Here is a 19,310-nt window from a genome sequence, read left to right as displayed (position 1 = left end):
GGTGAACCCTAAGAAAAGCATATATAGATCCCCCTGGGAAAGGCAAATAGACAGGCTCTCCTGACAATATTGTAAACATAGGGGTGGGAGGAAAATGAAGTACAAAAGCGGAATAAGAGGGGAGAAGGAGATGGGGGAGAACTTGAGGGAACAGACTAGTCAAGATGGAGAAAGGACAGAGATGGAGAGCAAAGAAAGAAATATCATGTATTATGTATCCATTATGGGGCTAACCACGAACCTAGCACTAGAGAATTTTCCAGGAACCCACAAGCATAACCCCAGCTAAGTCACTAAGCAATAGTCGAGAGGTTGCCAAAACTGGCCTTTTTCTGTAGTCAGATTGATGAATATTTAAATGTCAACATAAAACCTTCACCAAGCAACTGCTGAATACAGAGGCAGAGACATATACCGGAGCACAGGACTGACCTCCCAAGGCCAGTTGAAGAGTGGGAGGAGTGAGAATATGAACAAAAAAGGTAAAGACCAGAAGGTCCTTGTCTCAGGAACCATTTCCTGCTCCTGCACTAAGGCCATCCACCCAGAGTGGTGAGTGTCTGCCTGCCAGGCAGGCCTGAAGGTCCCTGCAAGGGAGTACGGGCACCTTCAGCTTGTGCTCTAGGGTCTGCTGTGTTCTACTCGACCCTGCCCTGCCCCCACATTTGCCCTTGTCCACGGTGCCCTTGGGATAACAGTCATCCCTGTTTCAGTGCTGAGGAGTTCCATCTGGATGGGAACAGTTCCTGCTCCTGCACTGAGGAGATCTACCCAGAGAGTCAGTCACAGCAAAGACTAGACCAAGACACCAAGACTCTCCTGGCTCCATTTGAAGGAAGAGATGTGCAGGCACCAATAGAAGAATTCCTCCAACAACCTGAAAGGCAACATGACATCATCAGAATCCAGGGATCCGGAAACAAGAAGAATCAAATACCCTACTCCAGAAGAAAGAGAAGAAATCGACTTTAAATGGAACTTTATGAAAATAATTGAGAACCTTAAACGGGAGGTGAAAAACTGCCATAAAGAAATGGAGATGACAAACAAAAAGGTAGACAAAATTAATAAATCTCTCAAAGATACCCAAGAGAAACAAGAAAAAGCAATCAAAAGGGAAACAGTTCAAGACTTGAAAAATGAAATGGAGGTAATGAAGAAAACACAATCCGAGGGAAGGCTGGATATGGAAATTTTGGGTAAATGAACAGGAACTACAAAGACAAGTATTACCAACAGAATACAAGAGATAGAAGAACAAATCTCAGACACTGAAGATACTATAGAGGAAATAAACTCACTGAATAAAGAAAAAAATAAATCTAAGAAATTTGTAACACAAAACATCCAGGAAATCAGGGACACCATGAAAAGACCAAACCTAAGAATAATAGGGGTAGAAGAAGAAGAATTACAGCTCAAAGGGCCAGAAAATGTATTCAACAAAATTATAGAAGAAAACTTTCCCAACCTAGAGAAGGATACTCAGATGAAGGTACAAGAAGCATACAGAACACCAAATAGACTGGATCAAAAGAAAGCATCCCTTCGCCATATAATAATCAAAACACAAAGCATACTGAATAAAGAACAGATATTAAGAGCTGCAAAGGAAAAAGGTCAAGTATACATATAAAGGGAAACCTATCAGAATTACTCCTGACATCTCAATGGAAACCTTGAAAGCCAGAAGGTCTTGGATAGATGTGCTGCAGACACTAAGAGAACATGGATGCAAGCCCAGACTACTATACCCAGCAAAGATTGCATTCACCATCAATGAAGAAAACAAGATATTCCAGGACAAAAACAGATTTAAACAATATGTTGCCACAAACCCAGCCTTACATAAAATACTAGAAGGAAAATCACAAACCAAGGAAGCCTACAACACCCATAATAACACAAGCATCTGACAACCCTCCACCAGCACCAATCAAAGAAGAAAAACACACAAACTCTACCACCAAAAAAATAACTGAAGCTAACAACAACTGATCACTAATATCACTTAATATCAATGGACTCAATTCACCTACAAAAAGACACAGGTTAAGAGAATGGATACAAAATCAGGATCCAACATTCTGTTGTTTACAAGAAACACACCTCAAACTCAAAGACAGACACTACCTCAGAGTAAAGGGATGGGAAAAGATTTTCCAATCAAATGGACAAAAGAAACAAGCGGGTGTGGTTATACTAATATCTAACAAGATTGATTTCAAACTAAAATCAATCAGAAGAGATGGAGAGGGACATTTTACACTCATTATAGGAACAATTAATTCATCAGGAGGACGTCTCTATCATGAATATCTACACCCCTGATATAAAAGTAACCACATATGTAAAAGGAACATTACTAGAACTCAATGCATACATCAAACCCTACACTCTAATAGTAGGAGATTTCAACACTCCTCTCTCAGCAATAAACAGGTCAACCAGACAGAAACTTAACAGAGAAATAAGAGAACTAACAGAAGTAATAAACCAAATGGAGTTAACAGACATTTATAGAACATTCCACCCAAACAGAAAAGAATATACCTTATTCTCAGCATCTCATGGAACCTTATCAAAAATTGATCACATAATTGGTAACAAAGTAAACATCTATAGATACAAAAAAAAATGTAGTAATCACCCGTCTACTATTAGATCACCATGGAATAAAGTTAAAATTTAACAACAATTCTAATCCCAGAAAGCCTACAAACTCATGGAAATTGAACAGTCAACTACTGAACCACCCCTGGGTCAAGGAAGAAATAAAGAAAGAAATCAAAGTCTTCCTTGAATTCAATGAAAATAAAGACATATCATACCCAAACCTAAAGGACACTATGAAGGCAGTGCTAAGAGAAAAGTTTATAGCACTAAGTGCCCACATAAAAAAATGGAGAAAACACACATTAGAGACTTAACAGCACAGCTGAAAGCTCTAGAAAAAAAATAAGCAGATTCACCCAGGAGAAGTAGAAGACTGGAAATAATCAAACTGAGGACTGAAATCAACAAAATAGAAACACAGAAAACAATCCAAAGAATCAATGAAACATAAAGAGGGTTCTTGGAGAAAATCAACAAGATTGACAAACCACTATCCAAACTAATCAAATGGCAGAGAGAGAACATGCAAATTAACAAGATTAGAAATGAAAAGGGGGACATAACCACAAACACAGAGGAAATTCAGATAATCATTATATCTTACGACAAAAGCCTGTTTGCTACAAAATTGGAAAGTGTGAAAGAAATGGATACTTTTTTAGATAAGTACCATATACCAAAATTAAATCAAGACAAGGTGAACAGTTTAAATAGACCTGTAAGTCATGGGGAATTGGAAGCTGTCATCAGAAACCTCGCTAACAAAAAATCCCAGGACCAGATGGTTTCAATGCAGAATTCTACCAGAACTTCCAAGAAAAGCTAATACCTATACTTCCTAATGTCTTTCACAAAATAGAAACGGAAGAGTCATTGCAAAACTCTTTTTATGAAGATACAGTCATCCTGATACCAAAACCACACAAAGACATAACCATGAAAGACAATTACAGATCAATCTCAATCATGAACATCGATGCTAAAATTCTCAATAAAATACTGGCAAACCGAATCCAAGAACACATCCAAGAAATTATACATTATGATAAAGTAGGCTTCATTCCAGAGAGGCAGGGCTGGTTCAACATACGAAAACCTATTAATGTAATCCATCATATAAATAAACTGAAGAAAAAAAAACACATGATCATTTCATTAGATGCTGAAAAAGCATTTGACAAAATTCAACACCCCTTTATGATAAAGTTCTTAGAGAGACTAGGGATACAAAGTTCATTCCTAAATATAATAAAAGTAATATACAGCAAGCCAACAGCTAACATTAAATTAAATGGAGAGAAACTCCAAGTCATCCCACTAGAATCAGGAACAAGACAAGGCTGTCCACTCTCTCTGTACCTCTTCAATATAGTGCTTGAAGTTCTAGCAATAGCAATAAGACAGCATAATGGGATCAAGGGGATTCGAATTGGAAAGGAAGAAGTCAAACTTGCATTATTTGCAGATGATATGACAGTGTACATAAGCGACACCAAAAACTCCACCAAAGAACTCCTACAGGTGATACATACCTTTAGTAATGTGGCAGGATACAAGATCAACTCCAAAAAATCAGTCGCCCTCCTATACACAAAAAATAAAGAAGCAGAGAGGGAAATCAGAGAAGCATCACCTTTCAGATAGCCACAAATAGCATAAAATATTTTGGGGTAACTCTAACCAAGGAAGTGAAAGATCTATTTGACAAGAACATTAAATCTTTGAAGAAAGAGGGTGGAGAGGATACAAGAAAATGGAAGGACCTCCCTTGCTCTTGGATTGGGAGGATCAACATAGTAAAAATGGCAATTCTACCAAAAGCAATCTATAGAGTCAATGCAATCCCCATCAAAATCCCATCAAAATACTTCACAGACCTTGAGAGAACAATAATCACCTTTATATGGAAAAACAAAAAACCCAGATTAGCCAAAACATTCCTATACAATAAAGGTACTTCCGGAGGCATTACCATCCCTGATTTCAAACTCTTTTATAGAGCTTCAGTAATGAAAAAAAGCTTGGTATTGGCACAAAAACAGAGATGTTGCCAATGGAATCAAATATAAGACACGGATTTTAACCCACAAACTTATGAACACCAGATTTTCAGCAAAGGAGGTAAAAGTATACAATGGAAGAAAGAAAACATCTTCAACAAATGGTGCTGGTATAACTGGATGTCAAACTGTAAAAGAATGAAAATAGATCCATATCTATCACCATGCACAAAACTCAAGTCCAAATGGATTAATGACCTCAATATCAATCTCAACACACTGAACCTGATAGAAGAAAAAGTGGGAAGTACTCTACAACACATGGGCACAGGAGACCACTTCCTACATATAACCCCAGCAGCACAGACAATAAGGACAATATTGAATAAATGGGACCTCTTAAAACTGAGAAGCTTTTGTAAAGCAAAGGACACTGTAATTAAGACCAAAAGGCAACATACTGACTGGGAGAAGGTCGTCACAAACCCTGCAACAGACAAAGGTCTGATTTCCAAAATATATAAAGAACTAAAGAAAGTAGACCTCAAAATGCTAATTAACCCAATTAAAATTGGGGCACTATTTGAACAGAGAATTCTCAACAGAAGAAGTTCAAATGGCCAAAAGACACTTAAGGTCATGCTCAACCTCCTTTGCAATATGGGAAATGCAAACCAAAACAACTTTGAGATATCATCTTACACCTGTCAGAATGGCTAAAATCAAAAACTCCAATGATAGCCTGTGCTGGAGAAGCTGTGGAGGAAGGGGTACACTGATCTCTTGCTGGTGGGAATGCAAACTTTTGCAACCACTTTGGAAAGCAGTATTTCGGTTTCTCAGGTAATTCGGGATCAACCTACCCCTGGATCCAGCAATACCACTCTTGGGAATATACCCAAGAGAGGCCCTATCATGCGACAAAAGTATATGCTCAACTATGTTCATGGCAGCATTGTTTGTAATAGCCAGAACCTGGAAACAACCTAGATGCCCTTCAACGGAAGAATGGATGAAGAAAGTATGGAATATATACATATTAGAGTATTACTCAGCAGTAAAAAACAAGGACTTCTTGAATTTTGCATACAAATGGATGGAAATAGAAAACACTATCCTGAGTGAGGTAAGCCTGACCCAAAAAGATAAACATGGGATGTACTCACTCATAATTGGTTTCTAGCCATAAATAAGGGTCACGGAGTCTACAATTGGTGAACCTAAAGAAGCTAAATAAGAAGGTGAACCCAAGGAAAAACATATAGTTATCCTCTTGCCTATGGGAAGTAGACAGCAATAGAAAAGTAACGCATAATCCCTATTGTTTGCCCATCAAAACTAGCTGATGAGATCCTACTGCTGAAGACACCATATACTTCGCTTGTCAGCTATACAGAGCTCTAACTGGAACGGACCTGGAGACTTCTTCCTTACTAGCTCACATTCATAAAGTGAAACATTCATTTGCTCTGTCTTACTGACTTGGAATGTGCTTCCAAGCTCACCTGCACAATGGGGACTGATGTATTCAGGGGTCCTATAGATGAGAGTTTCAGTTGCTCTGACTCTCAATGCTTGATTCTGCTTTGCTGTGCCTAGGGGTTATGGAGGTTCATATCTCTACTGGGTGTGGCTGACACTGGCAAGAGTTGAGAGAAATCTGAATGCATGCTAGCCTCTATTTGGACTAACTTATTCAGTCTTTATTTCTATGTGAGTGTTGATGTTTAGATTGTTTCTGAACCCTGCTGATATGACATGAAGCATAGTGCTAATTACTTGACTTTACATCATTTCACTAAGTCTCTTATCTATACTGACTGGTGGCTCTATTCATTGCTGAACTTTATTGATACTATATTTGAAAAATAGAACACTGTTGCTTTCTACCAGGTAGGAAATGAAAACTCAGCTTCTTTGTCCTGTGGCTCTCACTGTGTGATAAGTGAGAATGGTGCTGCTGGTTTCTGTTCAGTTTGGTGACAGGCTGAAATATCACTACTACACATTTAATACTGTGGCATGAACCTGGGAGTAGTTTGTGGTCTCTCTTACTGCGAGTGAAGAGTTAGAGTCGTCAGTGAAATCCCACCAGTTATCTGTAGTCTGAGCTGAGATGTTCTTGGCCATTGTGCAGGGAGTGGAATGAAGTTCATTTTTGTGGGTACTTTTTAATCTTTTTATATTATTTGAGATTTTTAGTCATGTGTTTAGTTCATTTTTTCTTTTTTTTATTGAGAAAAGGAAAAAAAATCCGCTTCCTCCCAGCCTCCCATTTCCCTCCCCCTCCTCCCACCCTTCTCCCCCTTCCCCAAACTCCTCCCCGCTCCCTCTCCAGTCCATAGAGCAGTCAGGGTTCCCTGTCCTGTGGAAAGTCCAAGGTCCGCCCCCCTCCGTCCATGTCCAGGAAGGTGAACAACCAAACTGGCTAGGCTCCCACAAAGCCAGAACATGAAGTAGGATCACAACCCTGTGCCACTGTCCTTGGATTCTCATCAGCCCTCATTGTTCGCCATGTTCAGAGAGTCCGGTTTTATCCCATGCTTTTTCAGTTACAGTCCAGCTGGCCTTGGTGGCTCCCAATAGATCAGGCCCATTGTCTCAGTGGGTGGGTGCACCCCTCGTGGTCCTGACTTCATTGCTCATGTCCTCCCTCCTTCTGCTCCTCATTGGGACCTTGGGAGCTCAGTCCAGTGCTCCAGTGTGGGTCTCTGTCTCTATCTCCATCCATCACCAGATGAAGGTTCATAGCCAAGAGGAAAACTATATGTTTTTCCTTGGGTTCACCTTCTTATTCAGCTTCTTTAGGTTCACCAATTGTAGTCTCTGTGACCCCTATTTATGGCTAGAAAACAATTATGAGTAAGTACATCCCATGTTCATCTTTTTGGGTCAGGCTTACCTTACTCAGGATAGTGTTTTCTATTTCCATCTATTTGCATGCAAAATTCGAGAAGTCATTGTTTTTTACCGCAGCGTAGTACACTAATGTGTATATATTCCACACTTTCTTCATCCATTCTTCCGTTGAAGGACATCTAGGTTGTTTCCAGGATCTGGCTATTACAAATAATACTGCTATGAACATAGTTGAACAAATGATCTTGTCATATAATAGGGCATCTCTTGGGTATATTCCCAAGAGTGGTAATGCTCGGTCCAGGGGTTGGTTGATCCCGAATTTCCTGAGAAACCAAAACACTGATTTCCAAAGTGGTTGCACAACATTGCATTCCCACCAGCAATAAATGAGGATACCCCTTCTTCCAAAGCCTCTCCAGCAAAGGCTATCATTGGAGTTTTTGATTTTAGCCATTCTGACAGGTGTAAGATGATATCTCAAAGTTGTTTTGATTTGCATTTCCCATATTGCAAAAGAGGTTGAGCATGACCTTAAGTGTCTTTTGGCCATTTGAACTTCTTCTGTTGATAATTCTCTGTTCAGTTCAGTGCCCCATTTTTTAATTGGGTTAATTAGCATTTTAACGTCGAGTTTCTAGAGTTCTCTATATATTTTGGAAATCAGACCTTTGTCTGCTGGGGGGGTTGGTAAAGATCTACTCCCAGTCAGTAGGTTGCCTTTTTGTCTTAGTGACAGTGGCCTATGCTTTACAGAAGCTTCTCAGTTTTAGTAAGTCCCATATATTCAATGTTGCCCTTAATGTCCATGCTGCTCGGGTTATACCTAGGAAGCAATCTTCTGTGCAGATCTGTTCTAGGGTACTTCACACTTTCTCTTCTATCAGGTTCAGTGTGTTTGGACTGATATTGAGGTCTTTAATCCATTTGGACTTGAGTTTTGTGCATGGTGATAGATATGGGTCTATTTTCATTCTTCTACAGGTTGACATCCAGTTGTGCCAGCACCGTTTGTTGAAGATGCATTCTATCTTCTGTTGTATACTCTTAGCTCCTTTATCGAAAATGAGGTGTTCATAGGTTTGTGGATTAAAATCCAGTTCTTCTATACGATTCCATTGGTCGACTTCTCTGTTTTTATGCCAGTACCACACTGTTTTCATTACTGTAGCTCTGTAATAGAGTTTGAAGTCAGGGATGGTAATGCCTCCAGAAGATCCTTTATTGTATAGGATTGTTTTGGCTATCCTAGGTTTTTTGTTTTTCCATATAAAGTTGATTATTGTCCTCTCAAGATCTGTGAAGAATTTTGAAGGGACCTTGATGGGGATTGCATTGAATCTATAAATTGCCTTTGGTAGAATTGCCATTTTTACTATGTTGATCCTCCCAATCCAAGAGCAAGGGAAGTCCTTCCACTTTCTGGTATACTCCTCAGTCTCTTTCTTCAATGCCTTAAAGTTCTTGTCAAATAGATCTTTCACTTCCTTGGTTAGAGTTACCCCAAGATATTTTAGGCTGTTTGTGGCTATCGTGAAAGGTGAAGCTTCTCTGATTTCCCTCTCTGCTTCCATATCCTTTGTGTATAAGAGGGCAACTGATATTTTGGAGTTGATCTTGTATCCTGCCATATTACTAAAGCTGTTTATCACCTGTAAAAGTTCTTTGGTAGACTTTTGGGGGTCGCTTATGTACACTATCATATCATCTGCAAATAACGAAAGTTTAACTTCTTCCTTTCCAATTCGAATCCCATTGATCCCATTATGTTGTCTTATTGCTATTGCTAGAACTTCAAGCACTATATTGAAGAGGTATGGCAAAAGTGGACCGCCTTGTCGTGTTCCTGAGTTTAGTGGGATGGCTTTGAGTTTCTCTCCGTTTAATTTGATGTTAGCTGTCGGCTTGCTGTATATAGCTTTTATTATATTAAGTATGACCCTTGTTTCCCTAATCTCTCCAATACTTTTAACATAAATGGATGTTGAATTTTGTCAAATGCTTTTTCAGCATCTAATGAAATGATCATATGGTTTTTTTCTTTCAGTTTATTTATATGATGGATTACATTAATAGGTTTTCGTATGCTGAACCAGCCCTGCATCTCTGGGATGGAGCCTACTTGATCATAATGTATAATTTTTTGGATGTGTTTTTGGATTCGGTTTGCCATTTATTTATTGAGGATTTTCGCATCGATGTTCATGAGTGAGATTGGCCTGTAATTCTCTTTCTTGGTTGAGTCTTTGTGTGGTTTTGGTATCAGGGTAACTGTAGCTTCATAAAAGGAATTTGGCAATGACTCTTCTGTTTCTATATTGTGAAATACATTAAGGAGTATAGGTATTAGGTCTTCTTGGAAGTTCTCTAAGAATTCTGCATTGAAACCATCTGGTCCTGGGCTTTTTTTTTTGGTAGGGAGATTTTTGATAACAGCTTCTAATACTTCACAACTAACAGGTCTATTTAGGCTGTTCACCTGGTCCTGGTTTAACTTTGGTATATGGTATTTATCTAAAAAAGTGTCCATTTCTTTTACATTTTCCAGTTTTGTGGCATACAGGCTTTTGTAGTAAGATCCAATGATTATCTGAATTTCCTCTGTGTCTGTGGTTATGTCCCCCTTTTCATTTCTGATCTTATTAATTTGTGTATTCTCTCTCTGCCGTTTGATTAGTTTGGATAGGGGTTCATCAATCTTGTTGATTTTCTCCAGGAACCAGCTTTTTGTTTCATTGATTCTTTGGATTGTTGTCTGTGTTTCTATTTTGTTGATTTCGGCCCTCAGTTTGATTATTTCCAGTCTTCTACTCCTCCTAGGTGAGTCTGCTTCTTTTTTTTTATAGAGCTTTCAGGTGGGCTGTTAAGTCTCCAATGTGTGCTTTCTCTGTTTTCTTTAAGTGGGCACTTAGTGCTATGAACTTTCCTCTTAGGACTGCTTTCATAGTGTCCCATAAGTTTGAGTAGGTTGTTTCTTTATTTTCATTGAATTCAAGGAAGACTTTAATTTCTTTCTTTATTTCTTCCTTGATCCAGGTGTGTTTCAGGAGTTGACTGTTCAGTTTCCATGAGTTTGTAGGCTTTCTGGGGGTAGCATTGTTGTTGAATTCTAACTTTAATCCATGGTGATCTGATAAGACACAGGAGGTTACGAATATTTTTTTGTAACTGTGGAAGTTTGCTTTGTTACCGAGTATGTGGTCAATTTTCGAGAATGTTCCATGAGCTGCAGAGAAGAAGGTATATTCTTTCCTATTTGAGTGGAATGTTCTACAGATGTCTGTTAAGTCCATTTGATTCATTACCTCCATTAATTCTCTTATTTCTCTGTTAGCTTTCTGTCTGATTGACCTGTCCATTGGTGAGAGAAGAGTGTTGAAATCTCCTACTATTAGTGTGTGCGGTTTGATGGCAGCCTTGAGTTTTAGTAATGTTTCTTTTACCTATGTGGGTCTTTTATATTAGGGGCTTAGATATTCAGGACTGAGACTACATCCTGATGAATTGTTCCTGTTATGAGTATAAAATGGCCCTCGCCATCTCTTCTGATTGAATTAAGTTTGAAGTCAACTTTTTTAGAAATTAGTATGGGCACACCTGCTTGTTTCTTAGGTCCATTTTCTTGATAAACCTTTTCCCATCCCTTTACTCTGAGTAGGTGCCTGTCTTTGTGGTTGAGGTGTGTTTCTTGTAAACAGCAGAATGTTGGATCCTGTTTTCGTATCCAATCTCTTAGCCTGTGCCTTTTTATAGGTGAGTTGAGTCCATTGACATTAAGTGATATTAATGACCAGTGATTGTTAACTCCGGTCACTTTTTTAGTAGTAGAGTTGCTGTGTTTCCCTTCTTTGAGTTGTGCTGGTGGAGGGACTCTAGAAGTCTGAGTTATTGTGGTCATTGTTGGACTCCTTGGTTAGTGATTTTCCTTCTATTACTTTCTGTAAGGCTGGATTTGTGGCTACGTATTGTTTACAATTGTTTTTATCCTGGAAAATTTTGTTTTCTCCATTTATAGTGAACGAAAGATTGGCTGGATATAGTAGTCTGGGCTTGCATCCATGGTCTCTTAGTTTCTGAAGTACATCTAACCAGTACCTTCTGGCTTTCATTGTTTCCATAGAGAAATCAGGTGTAAGTCTGATAGGTTTACCTTTATAAGTAACTTGGCCTTTTTCCTTTGCAGCTCTTAATATTCTTTCTTTATTCTGTATGTTTTTTGTTTTGATTATTATATGGTGAGGATTTTTTTTTTGGTCCAGTCTATTCGGTGTTCTGTATGCTTCTTGAACCTTCAAAAGAATATCATTCTTTAGGTTGGAAAAGTTCTCTTTTCTAATTTTATTAAATATATTTTCTGGACCATTGAGCTGTATTTCTTCTCCTTCTTCTACTCCAATTATTCTTAGGTTTGGTCTTTTTATAGTGTCCCATATTTCCTGAATGTTTTGTGATGAGAATTTGTTGGTTTTGCTGTTTTCTTTGATCAGTGTGTTTATTTTCTCTATGGTGTCTTCAGTGTCTGACATTCTTTCTTCTATCTCTTGTAATCTGTTGGTAGTACTTGTCTCTGTAGTTTCTGTTTGTTTACCCAGATTTTCCATCTCCATCCTTCCCTCAGTTTGTGTTTTCTCCATTACTTCCATTTCATTCTTCAAGTCTTGAACCGCTTCCCTTAACCTGTTTGATTGCTTTTTCTTGTTTCTCTTGGTTTTCTTAGGTATCTTTGAGCGATTTATTCATTTCCTCTACCTTTCTGTTTGTGGTCTCTAATTGTTTATGGCAGTTTTTCACCTCCTGTTTAAGGTCTTCTATCATTTTCATATAATTCACTTTTGAGTTGATTCCTTCTAATTCTTCTAGAGTAGGGTGTACAATTCTTCTTTTTTCGGGATCCCTGTATTCTGGTGATGTCATGTTGCCTTTCAGGTTGTTAGTGGAATTCCTGCATTGGCGCCTTCCCATCTCTTCCTTCAAATGGAGCCAGGAGAGTCTAGGTGTCTTGGTCCAGTCTTTGCTGTGACTGACTCTCTGGTTGTAACTCTTCAGTGTAGGAGCAGGAACCGTCCAGTCCAGATGGAACTCCTCAGCACTGAAACATATATGCCTGGTAGTCCAATGACCCGCGGAAAAAAGGGAGAACTTGGGGGTCAGGGCGGGGACGAATAGAACACAGGACACCCTTCAGCAAAAGCTGAAGGTGCGCCTGCTCCCTTTCGGGGGTCCTTGAGGCCTGCCCGGTAGGCAGGCAGTCACTGCTCTGGGTGGGTAGCCTTAGTGTAGGAGCTTAAAACTGTTCTTGAGCACTGTTCCTAGCATACAGCAGGGTAGGGTTGGGGGTGGGTTCTGGGATGCTGGGTTGTGCGTGAGAAAGACAGCCCTGCAGAAGGAGCTGGGGGAGGGCGGTTTGTGCTCTCTTCCAGGGCAATCCGCCCCTGGATAGCACACACTCACCCGTCCAGATGGAACTCCTCAGCAGCTAAACATGGACGCCTGGTAGTTCAATGACCTGCGGACAAAAGGACAATAAGTCATATTCTTAACAGAAATGTTGTTTAACCTTAAATATAACTTTCAGTTCTAGGCTCAGGATATTCCTCTATAAATTATTGTCCAGGACTGTCCCAGAGGTTTCCAAAACAACACAGGTTGTTGCCATTGCCTTTACTTATCCTCGTGGTAAGCCCTGATTTTGGGGAAATCACACATTTTCATTTCAGGCCATGATGGATCAACTCAAAATTATGGGAAAATTCCTCCCTGTTAATTAGCTTCCATAGTGCTGCAAGTTGCTATGAGTGTTTGGGGGAAATAAAATATATTAATGATCTTACTAAGTATCAAAACTTTCATGTTACAATTCCTATCTGTCAGACAAGATGTGCTCACAGGTGTAAGAGTGGCATGACTGTCACAGGGTAAGCAACAACTTTACTGCATTTGAGGTCTGCTTCACAGGAAGGAATTCAAACTGGCACTCTCAATCTTGTTAGAAATCCCATGGTTGATGAGCATCATAGGCCTTAAGAGGGAACATATTCTTATTGTTTTGCTGAAGGGGCATGTTGTCAAACTACCTCCTTATATTTATTTTTATACACCTAGATCTGTACATGTCTAAACTGTAACCACAGAAGCTCTTTATTTTACATTTATTTTTGGCAGTGGGAAGTGGTAAACACAGTAAGATTATAATTTGCCAAAGTACTACAAATAAGTGAGTACAAGTGAATGTCCAGCCTTAAATAGAACAACTCTATCAAACTCCATCACCCGAGACTTATGAAAAGAACAGAAGAGAAAAGGTTTGAAGAATGTAAGAGGTATAGGCCAACAAGAAGTACTATGAAGTTCTGTCTTCTGGATATAGAATAGCCATTATACTCACAAACTCAGTGCTTGTGTGGTTGTGTTTGCCTAAACAATACCAAGAGAAGAGGGAACCCATCTTGGATGAGGGAGAAGCTCATAAGACCTCATGCCTAGCTAGGGAGGTTTCAGCAATAGTCTTCATCTGTGTCAGTTGTAAATTATTTATGTCATGGGTAGAAAAGTACTCAGTCTTTTAGTGCCCCAAGTTTCAAATAGGAAACTGAATTAGGTGGACTAAATAATTTGGATTACAATAGAGATTTGGATTTATAGTTGCATTCTGTAAAAAAAAAAAAAATATGCATTCCATACCAGATAGAAGATTTTGCTATTAGGTTAAAAAAGAATTCTAAAAATATACTTACTCTATGATTTATTGTTAGAATCAAAGATTTTGATCAGAAACTTGATTTTGGTGACTGTTCACAAGTTTTCAGATTAGCCGATCTGGCTTGCATTACCGATCAGCTTCCTCTTATCCACACACACCTGGGCCACAATTCTTTGCCATCAGTTTACTCTGTCTTGAATCCAGCACCTACAATTGTTGCAGTCTATGCCTAATATGCTCAAAAATTACAGTCCATTTGCTGAAAATGCTTAGAATTGTCAAATAGATAAAATATTGGTTATGAGTTGAGGATCCTGTGTTTAGAAAGAAATGAGACCTTTAAGAATAAGACAGCAGGCTGCTTCCAGACTGGAGCAGCATCTAATTATTTCATTGTTTTATTATTGCCACTCTCTCTGCTCCTGTAAAAAAATATATCTAGAATTAAAATATATCTCCAGTGTTTTTTAATTATTTTATTATCATTATTATTTTTTTACATCGGAACCTCAGTTTCCTTTCCTTCCACTTCACCCCTCTTCCCTTTTCTCTTCCCCTCCACCCTCCTATCCATGCCTGCTCCATTTCTGTTTAGAAAAGTGGAGGCCCCCCACAGATATCAACCAAACATGACATATCAATTTGTAGTAAGTCTAGGCAGCTCCCCAAATATTAAGGCTGGACAAGGCAACCCAGTAAGAGGAAGAGGGTCCCCAAAGCTGCCCAAAGAATCAGAGACAGGCTCTGTTCCCTCTGGTAGGAGTCTCACAAGAAGAGCAATTTACACAACTATAGCATATATGCAGAGGGCCAAGGTCAGTCCCATTCAAGGTCTCTGGTTTTTAATTCAGTCTCTGTGAGCCACTATGAACCCTGGTTAATTGATTCTGTGGACTAAGTTCTTGTCTTGTCCTCAGCCCCTCTGATTCCTACACCCCTGCCTTCTCCTCTTCCTCAGGATTCCCTGAGCTATCTAATGTTTGACTACACCCCTGTCTTCTTCTTTTCCTCAGGATGCCCTGAGCTATCTAATGTTTGACTGTGGTTCTTGGTACCTGTTTCTGCCAGTTGCTGGGTGAAGCCTCTCTGATGGCAATTGGGCTAGACACCAATCTATGAGTATGGCAGATTATCATTAGGCACCATTACTTTGACAGCTCCAGTATTTTTAAAGGACCTGGTAATTGCAAAATTGCTAAAGCACACCAGAAATTAGAGCCAAACCTTCTACCTATCCTGTGTGTCGCTGACAGTGCACAAAGGGATGTCACTCCTTTGTGAACCTTTGCTGATTATTTATAGAATAAATATATTATACTATGTAAGTTTGCAGACACTGTATTTTAACAAATCCAAGAATGGCCCTTAGAATCTTTCAGTGTGAACCCACTACTTGTGTAGTATTCTTTTTCCTAGGTTCCCTTTTGTCCATGTGAAATTTATCTTTCAAATTTAGACAGATACATAGAGCCAAATGGTTTCTTGAAGAATTGAAAGTCTAGTCTTTTACTTATTCTGGGATGCTCATTATAAAGCAATATAACAGCTTTAGAGAATATCATGTGTTCTGTTCAACTGCAGTAGCATCATGAATATTGCTACTCAGGTTTTGTCAACCCTATGACATTTATAACATTCAAATGATAGTATATAGTGATTTTCCTATTATCATATACAGAGATTTAAAGGATGAATGTTTGTGTATAAATTTCCCTTAATTTCTAAACCTTGTTTAGAAATGTAGAGACTACGCAGTTCATTAGCTTTGTTCTTACAGTAGCTATTCATTTTAAAAACAAGAAAATGGAATCTCAGAATTTAAGTTGTTTGCCCAAGAACATAATACCCTTAAAACCATTATCTAACCTAGATATTGCCTATATGTAAATAAAAAAGGTATCTTTATCTATTATTGGGTTAGTATTGTCTTAATAAATTACATATGCATATTACTTAGTAAATAATGAAGTTATATTATAATTGAACTTCACATGTTAATAGTTTAAGTTAATAGCTTAATCAGAAAAAAATTCGAAGTTTTCTCCATAATTAGAGTATTCTGAAATATTAGACAATTACTTCATAGCGTAGGTCAGGGCAGCCATGAAGATGAAGCATGATATGCCCTAAGTACATTATATATTTGTGTGAAAATTACCTTATGTAATATAGGTTAATAAGGTAGAACTTAAAAAAATGCTGGAAGTCTGTGGCTGGGTGTACCTTAGTCATAGTCCATATACATAGCATTCCTTAGGTCCTGGGTTCAATCCCAAGCATCACAAAAAATAAAGCAGTGGTTTCTATGATTTGCCTCACAAAATCACATTACTATAAGGATTAAGAGCCTTTTCACATTATTGTAATTTATTATGCATTATACATTGATATCTTTTATTAATTAGTAAAATTTGGTCAAAATTTTTGAAATTCATAAAAATTTACTACAACCAAAGTAAGAACAAATGACAAACATTTATTTAGAAAAAAAATGTTATTTTATTCAAATCACTGGAATATTTTTCTTTTTTGTATGGTATATATCCTCAAAAATTTTGAATGAGTTCACATTTTGGTTACCAAGGATTAAATTTCACTGCATGCTCAATGATGGAACTACTTAAGATAAACCTATAGGATTATACTTTCAGTTACTCCATCTCTCTTTAGGACTATAGTTTGTATAAAAGAACAGCACTTTCATCTCCAATTGCAAACACTTTGAAGAATGAAACATTATCCAAGAACGACAGGCATCTAGATAATCTTGACTACCACATTGTGCTCTTTCTTTCTTACTATATTTCTAAAGAAATGTTAGCATGCATATCTTCTGAGATAAGTAGAGTATGGAACATTCTGAATTATGTCCTAATTACTCATAGAGTGAATTGTCCTCTAATACTTGCAATCAAAATGCCAATCGGGCCAAGGCCATAAAACTCGGAGGAGAGAAATACTGAAGTTGCTTAGCTGTATTACAAAATGGAGCTCTGTACAGATGAGATTTCAGAATATTTAGTATTCCCAGGCCTTTGGAGACTGTCTTGCCAAGTGTTAATACCCAAAGTCTGGATCCCCAAATTACTGCCAAAAGACTCAATCTGAAGCAAAAGCAAAGAGTCTTTATTGCAAGTCAAGGCAGGTCCCTGGCAGAGTCAGCCCGCAGCAGGAGCAGAGCAGAAGAGATCCCCAAAAGATGGGGGAGGGGTGTTATTATAATGACCAGGCAAAAGGGGGAGGGAAATTCCAAACTTGCACAGCTACAAACTTGGAATTGACTCAAGTTCTGACTAGGGTTATCCTTACTAAGCTGCCTTGTGTCTAGGGAGAATTTCAACATTTGTTGTCTCACCACAAGGACACGCGATGTTGTATACTCATTTATGATTGGCCTCTCCCTGTGGGATGAGATGTTGCTGGTTCCTGTTTGGTCCTTTTCGGTGGGGTGTCGTGCTGCCCCCTTCTGATTGTCCCTACCTCAGAGCTAAGGTCAGAAGTTCTGGGGCAGTCATGCTTACCTGACTGAGCTCTCCTGGTAAGGGGGAGGTCAAACCTCTAGCCTAGATGCAGCTACTTCCCTGATCAGGGATTGGTTGGATTTTCCTGCTCAGGGATTGTTGGGTTTTGTGTTTCAGTTGGTTAGGGGAGAGATGGCTCTGATTTTGGGGTCAAACTGTGTTTCTTTCTCTGGTGCTTTATAGTTTTTAGGCTCCAATTTTAGGTCCAGGGCAAATTGCTTTAACAGGATCTTATTCTACAGGTAAACTGTGTTCTTTTGCCTCTGGTTTCAGTGTTAGGGTGTTTTTCTCTGGCTCTGGCTTCAGGGATGAAGTTTATCCCCACTGCCTCTGGTTCCAAATCCAGGCTGTGTTTCTTTCACTGGCTCTGAGCTCATACCAGGGTACTAAAGGATTGTGCTAGGGCTAGGGTTCACAGATCTGCTGAGGCCTGGGTCTCTCAACAAGAATTCTACATCTCTGATGATTTTTACTGCTTGCTTTTACTAAAGTTGTTTTGCTTAAGAAATATACTGGAAAAGATCTACATTTACACATCTAAGACAGAAGTGTTTCCCAATGCATTTAAAGATACTGTTGAATTGATTCTGCCATTCATAATTTCTTTTGGAACATCATCTCTCCAGCTTCTAGTGATTTCTTTGAAGATAATGTATCATTATCCCCACCATGAATGCTTTGAAGATTTTTACTTCACAACCTTCATTGACCTTCATTCCTGATACCTAACAATTTTACTATGATAAAGTTAATGTGATTTTCTTTGAATTCATTTGACTTTCATTGTCTAAGAAAAGGCACATGATATTTGGAAACACTTATTTTAAAGTATGTTTTGTTAAGTAGTCCCTTTCTCTATTTCTGAGGTAAAAATTGAATGCATTTTGACCATGTCATTATACTCTACTTATATGTTCTATACTTCATTTTCTATCAATTTTTTTAAAAAAAGTTGTTTATATGTCAAATGACTTTTGTTCCCAGAGTTTCACACAAGTTAGGCAAGTATTCTACCACAACACTACAAATCCAGCCCTGTTGTTACATATTTTATTCTGGCTTGACTTCAAGTGTATTAATCTTATTTTCTGTTGTGTATTATCTGCCATTGACCATTTAATTCTTATTTTTTTCTATTTGATTTTTGAAAGTATTCCAGTTCTTAAAAAATTATTGAAAATAGTTTCTTCTCCCATAGAATATATTCCAAACTTCTTGATGAACTAATGACAATACAACATATTCATAGTAGACAGAGCGGAATCCCACATCAACAGTTTCCTCTGTCTCCATTCCTCCCAGCCTCTCCCCATTCTGCCCTTTCACCTAGATCCATCCCCTCCATTTACCTTCAGAAAAGAGCAGGTCTTCAAGAAACAACACTCAAACATAACAAAGCAGGATATAATAAGACAAGGCCAAAGACTTCATATGAAGAGTGAACAAGGCAGCCCAATAAGAGACGAAGAGTCCCAGGAACAGGAAAAAGAGTCAGAGACACAACAGCTCCCATTGTTAAGATTTGCACATAAACATCAAGTTAGTAGCCTTAACATATATGCAGAGAACCCCATGCAGCTCCTTGCATACTCCAGGTCTGCTGCTTCAGTCTCT

This window comes from Microtus oregoni, unplaced genomic scaffold (genome assembly GCF_018167655.1).
Source record: "Microtus oregoni isolate MIOR12 unplaced genomic scaffold, Mior012 000063F_ref0000156, whole genome shotgun sequence".
Classification (NCBI taxonomy): domain Eukaryota; kingdom Metazoa; phylum Chordata; class Mammalia; order Rodentia; family Cricetidae; genus Microtus; species Microtus oregoni.
This window is presented reverse-complemented; position numbering follows the sequence as displayed.